The following is a 6,514-nucleotide window of genomic DNA, read 5'->3' on the forward strand; positions in this document are numbered from 1 at the left end:
ACTTACTCGAACTTATTCTCTTATTGAGAACATTCCATTTCAACTAAAAAACAGAGATGAAAAAAGGGGCTTCGAGGAGAAACTGCGACCTATATGACCCCCCCCCCCCCAAAAAAAAAAAAAAAAAAAAAAAAAAAATGATCATTTAACTTTTAAACAATAAAAATAACCAATAAAAAAAATCTAAAAAGTAAAAATTAGCAGTAGTAAAGTAAAGATGTGAGCTGTAAGACAGTAAGCCGTTCTTCTTGCTTCTTGCTTCTTTGCGGTCCTCTTTCAGAGACTGCTGATGTTTTTCTCATTTCTCCTCCTACGCTGCTTTCCTCTGTTTCTTCTACATATTCTGTTCTTCGTCTGCGCTTTTTCAATTGCTGGTTCTTCTCCTACAGCTCCTTGTGTGTCTTTCGTTCTGTTTCTTCCTTTGCTGTTCTCTTCTGATCATATTTCGTGAGGAGATTTATGAATGACATGAAGTATTTTCTTTCCTAGCGCAAAAGAGGGAACTGTGAGCCTTGCACTCTCTCCGCCTTATCTGTGATCCTCTGATAAGCAAGATGTTGGCTATGGTTGACCCTGCAGCCGAAGATCCAGGAAAGTATTTCCATCATTGCTGTTGGGAGATTCCGTGAGAAATTGCGCGTGTGATAAGCAGAATGAATAGTGAAGATGGAAACGCTGACGCATCAATTCAGCGAGGTTCGGGCAAGGAGGTCATTCCCAGAGTTGAGCAAGTTGCGTGGCTGAAGTAGTACCCCAGCTAAAGCTAAAATTCAATGATTATCATACATAGACTGCATAGTTCTAAATTATTTCATTAAGTATAAGCATCAGACACAACGTATAGGTGGGGAGAAAGAAGGGAGAAGAACGTAAGAAACTGAAGACACGGTTCTTCAGTAAAGGTTAGTGACACTTTTATGCGGTTGTTAAAATGAGGGAGAGGACGGAAGGATACAGGACAGCACAGAATTTAGTAAGTTACTCACGAGTTATGACAGACAACATAAAGATTTAAGGTGATTCGTCCAGCTAAAGTGACGTGGTCGAAGTGGCATTCGATGTATCGCGTCGATTAGGTAAAAAATCTCGGCAGATTTTGAATTTTTAGCATAAAAAAGGACGATAGCCCTAGTACATTATCTTAAAGAATCATTCGAAACCCAAAAATCGGCAAAATTCAAAAAAATGAAAGCAAAATACTGTTAGGAAAACACCTCGCATTCGATTCAGCAATTGATTTCTGCATCGAATGCGAGGTTTTTTCCTAACACTATTCTGCTATCATTTCTCTTAATTTTGCCGATTTTTGGGTATAGAATGACTCTTTAGGCTTATGTGCAGAGGCTATCGTCCTTTCTTTTTGCTAAAAATTCAAAATCTGCCAAGATTTATTACTTAATCGATGCGATATATCGCATGCCACTTTGACAACGTCACTTGAGCTTGACGAATCACCTTAAAGACTGAAAGGAACATTAGATATTTAGATAAATTAAATTAAGGCAGAAAAAGGAGACAGTTGCAGGAAAAGAATTTGACTACATTTTGCAATTAGGAACTAAAATTTCTGGCCTAGTTTAAAAACAACGTAAGTACTACTAGTTTCCCAATAGACTTGTGTGTTTTTACGAATAAGCCAGAAATTATAGTCCTAATTGCAAAATTTCGTCAAATTTCAGAAAAATCTAAGGAATTCTACGACTAAGAAACTAATCTATGATCAAGAGTGAGTGAGTGAAAGGGATAAAACGTTCTAACCTACAGAGATAAAACTTTCTGGCCTTTTATCCTTATAGCCTAACCTAACCCATCCCAACCCTATTCCTCCGTAACCCTCGCCTCAATCCCAACCCTACCCCTCCTAGCCCACCCCCGATTCCTCCTAACCCTCCTCCAAATTCCAACCCTATCCTCCGTAACCCTCGCCTCAATCCCAACCCTACCCCTCCTAGCCCACCCCCGATTCCTCCTAACCCTCCTCCAAATTCCAACCCTATCCTCCGTAACCCTCGCCTCAATCCCAACCCTATCCTCCTACCCTCCCCCCAATTCCAACCCTATCCCCCCTAACCCTCCCCCCAATTCCAACCCTATCCCCCTAACCCTCCCCCCTAGGCCAACCCTATCCCTCATAGCCCTCCCCCATCCCAATTCTATCCCTCCTAACCCCCCCCAACCACAACCCTATCCCTCCTAACCCACCCCCAATCCCAACCCTATCCCTCCTCACGCACCTCCCCATCCCAACCCTATACCTCCTAATTCTCCCCCAATCCAACCCTATCTCTCCTAACCCACCCCAACCCTATCTCTTCTAACCCACCCCCCAATCCCAACCTTATCCCTCCTAACCCTCCCCCAATCCCAACCCTATCCCTCCTAACCCACCCCTCCCCCATCCCCTCTAACCCACCAACCGCGGTAAATGACGAGTTTGCGCCTGAAACCAAAGGAAGCGGTAAATAAGCATCACCTAACGCTTTCTATGTCTTATCACTGCCAGAACGGCAGCTACAAGACACAGAAATGGCTAGGTGGTACCACTTACCCGCCGACTTGGGCTGCAGACGTAGACTTGTTTTTACCGCGGCGGATAACGCGGGTAACCATGCCATGGTAAAAGTTCGATAATGAGTGTTCCAAAAATGCATACCATCAGGGTAATCGCGTGATCATCAAACATGGGCACGCACCCGCGTTTGATGACAACACAATCATCCTGAATGTACACATACACTCAGAGCACTCACGACCACTCCTTCTACCAAGGCATACGGAGGTAATTCAAGGTCACTGACCCGAGGATCTTCGGTCACCGATCGCCATCCACGGACAAGACCTCTGGCCGGGGCGGTGTCTGCGGATCCCTCCTTCTAGTGCCCCCCACACGGATCCGAAGTCCGACGGTCAGGCGACGACCGAACGCCGAAGCGGTCTCTCATAGACCGTTCGGCGGGTCGTCCACCCGATCGTCGGACGGACCGTCGTGACGGACACTTTTACCTGAACTGACGGCGGTTCTGCCGTCGCCGAGCGCCACGGCTGTGAATGCAAGTCGTCGCCGAAACGGAACTTCCGGAACCTCTTGAAGCCCGTGTCACACTCGCAGTGTGGGCGTCGATGCGTCCTTCCAACAGGGTCCATGTCCCATAGGTCCGCGTACGTCGACTAGAGCTACCTCTTATTATGGATAGAAGAGGAGGCCCCGATCGGCGCGCGCCAACCCGTTGGACGTGGATCCTGTCATACGGAAGGAAGCATCGAAGCCCACACTGTGAGGGTGACACGAGCTTTTGAGCCGATTACGCACGTCGCAAATAGGATCCAAGACGATGAGCATTGACCTAGGTCAGTGCTCATCGTCTCAGCTCCCGTTTGCGACGTGTGTAATCGGCTTTGTTCCTCTTGCCCCCTTTAATGGGCACACCCCTTCGAGGGGGTAAGAGGAACAAGCCGATTACGCACGTCGCAAATTGGAGCCAGGACGATCATCGTCTCAGCTCCCATTTTCGACGTGTGTAATCGGCTTGTTCCTCTTACCCCCTTAATGTGCACACCCCTTCGAGGGGGTAAGAAGAACAAGCCGATTACGCACGTCGCAAATGGGAGCCAGGACGATGAGCATTGACCTAGGTCAGTGCTCATCGTCTCGGCTCCCGTTTGCGACGTGGGTGATCGGCTTTGTTCCTCTTACCCCCTTTAATGAGCACACCCCTTCGAGGGGGTAAGAGGAACAAGCCGATTACGCACGTCGCAAATTGGAGCCAGGACGATGAGCGACCTAGGTCAGTGCTCATTGTCTTGGCTCCCATTTGCGATGTGTGTAATCGGCTTGTTCCTCTTACCCCCTTTAATGGGCACACCTCTTCGAGGGTGTAAGAGGAACAAGCTGATTACGCACGTCGCAAATGGGAGCCAGGACGATGAGCATTGACCTAGGTCAGTGCTCATCGTCTCGGCTCCCGTTTGCGACGTGTGTAATCGGCTTGTTCCTCTTACCCCCTTTATTGTGCACACCTCTTCGAGTGTGTACTATTTTATGAGTTACCTACTTACTTATTTACTTACTTACTAGTTAGTTCGTTACTTACTTACTCACATACTTGTTGGTTACTTATTTCCTACCTATCATTTGATTCATAGTACTTATAAAAGGGAAAAAATAATATACGTATGTAATTCATAACTTATGCACGGAGAAGAAGAGGAATCAGTAAAAACTAGTCTTGTTCCTGTTCCTGTTTTCACCGATTCCTTACGAGAAGACATGTAGTGAACGTGAGCATCATTCTTTTGGCTGAGTTAAAAGATGCATAAATACATTAGTTTGTTTTTTTTTTTTTTTTTTTTTTTTTTTTTTAAAAAAAATGAGAAAAAGCCTGTAACACTTTCGGAACACAATGACTGTTCGCAAAAACTAGATTGGAACTTTAAAAAAAAACCGCATGGAGCTTGAATTATTTAATTTGTCTAGTTCACGAATCAATGGTCCCATTTTTGAGGGAGTTAAATTCTATGGGACCATGTATATAAATAATAAAAGGGAGGATGATGTGTTGGTGAAGAGAACTGATAAAAATAAAGGGAAAACGTAAAATTGATTGAGAGATCAGCTACTTGAACTTTCGAAACGACACTGAGCACAAACACAGGCATAATATATCCAAGAGGGAGGGGTAACCGGATTTTTTGGACGCTCTCCCACCCTCCTCCCATGAGAAGTATGTAAGGCATCGTAGCCCACTTCTAGTGAAAAATTTCTGGCTGCTCCACCAGGTTTAAAATAAAAACTAAAAAAAGAGAGCGCAATATTTGAACGACTCGTCTACCAAACTGCAGAAAAAAGCTGATTTTTCCATTACTGGGATAAGTCAAGTTTTATGTGAAAAATTGCGAATCAGACGTCACGCACGACTAGATGACCTACCAACAAAAACGAATTAAAAGTAGCGACACCTTTCATAATCGGAGCGCGAGACCAAACGCTTGAAAATGGAAGATAACGGATGCAATTGCAAACGTGACGACTAAATGATGAGGGTCATTTCACAATATGGCCACTTGTGTTTTCGACAAAAAATTCGCTAGGTTCTAAAATCTAACGAACACCTACTACCCTGAGAAGACTGTTCAGAAATGGACTGCACGACAACTAAAATTTTTCCAAGGAAAGTTCCGAGGAAAAAAGGTCTAGATTCGGAAGAAGCACTTTCACTAAAATAAAAATATAAGTTTGTGCAATTGTGCATCCTACACCAAACTCAAGGCGTTAGTGGGTCACCACTTGAATGCACGTTCTATGTTTTTGCAATCAAGAATGAACATCTCTCACCTTTCCTCGCATAGAGGAAAGTAAGAACCTTCCTAACGAGATGGATGTTACACGACTAAAGAGCTCCAGTATCTCTCAGGATCCAAACGCAACACAAAGAAATTGACGCATGTAATGAGCCATAATAAATTCGTGAGCGATTAAAAACATTCAGTTTCTGATCGAAAGTGGGTGTAAACGGAAACGAAAGAAAATGTTAATATATGTTCCTAATATTATTAGTAGATACAACGAAAAATTTTAAGATGCTCGAGTGAACAATTGAAAATTAAATACACTATTGAGAACACTGCTCATGTCCATTTTTCACATCTTTCGAATGCTTTTTGACTTCAAAGACTGCTTGAGGTTTGAGGGTTAACTTTTGGACGTTACTTGATCCCGAAATCATATGTCTTGAAAAGTTTTGTAAGGTTTCCTGAAAATTAGAAAAAGAAGCTGTTTTTGCACATGCTGATTCAATTATTGCGTGTTATGCAATATTCAGGCCTTCATTTAATTTTTCCAAATTTTTCCATTTTTTTTTTTTTTTTTGCTTTGTTTTGCGCGGTTATTGATGGTTTCAAAAGTCAGCGATCTTCAGAGAGGGTGCAGCAAGCCTTCAAAAGAAAATCTTGTCCCTGATATAGTTTTTATGGATGGTTTGTGTCCTAATGGGTATTTCAAAAGAAATGATTTACATTTAATATCCTCTGTACAAAAAATTTGAAAGTTGAAAAACTAAAGGATGAATTTCTAATGAGTAACAATGAAATTAATTTTTCCTTCTACTTGTTTTCATTTAATTTCAATCTCATCATTGTGCGTAGAACTGTCCTTTTTCATCCTTTTCCCTCCAAATTTCTTTTCTTCACGTTTTTCATTTTTTTTTTTTTTTTACGTTTCTTATCAGTTTTTATTTCTTTACAAGTTTTTCACTCTAATTCTTTCTTATCTGTTTCTCTCTTAATTGCTATGTTTCTTTTACTTCTTCTTCTCTCGAAATTCTTTAGTCTGTTTTTTCCCCTACTTTTTTCTATTATCCATTTTTGTAATTACTCTCTAGGCATTGAAATTCAACAGATTCCTCCCCACGATATGATTTTTTTTTCACATACCCAACTGCCCCAAGAATGCAGTATAATCGATTTTTCATTGTCGGGGGGGGGGGGGGGGGGTTTAGATGGTAAAAGAAATAAGGAG

This window comes from Bemisia tabaci, chromosome 2 (assembly GCF_918797505.1).
Source record: "Bemisia tabaci chromosome 2, PGI_BMITA_v3".
NCBI classification, from domain to species: Eukaryota; Metazoa; Arthropoda; class Insecta; order Hemiptera; family Aleyrodidae; genus Bemisia; species Bemisia tabaci.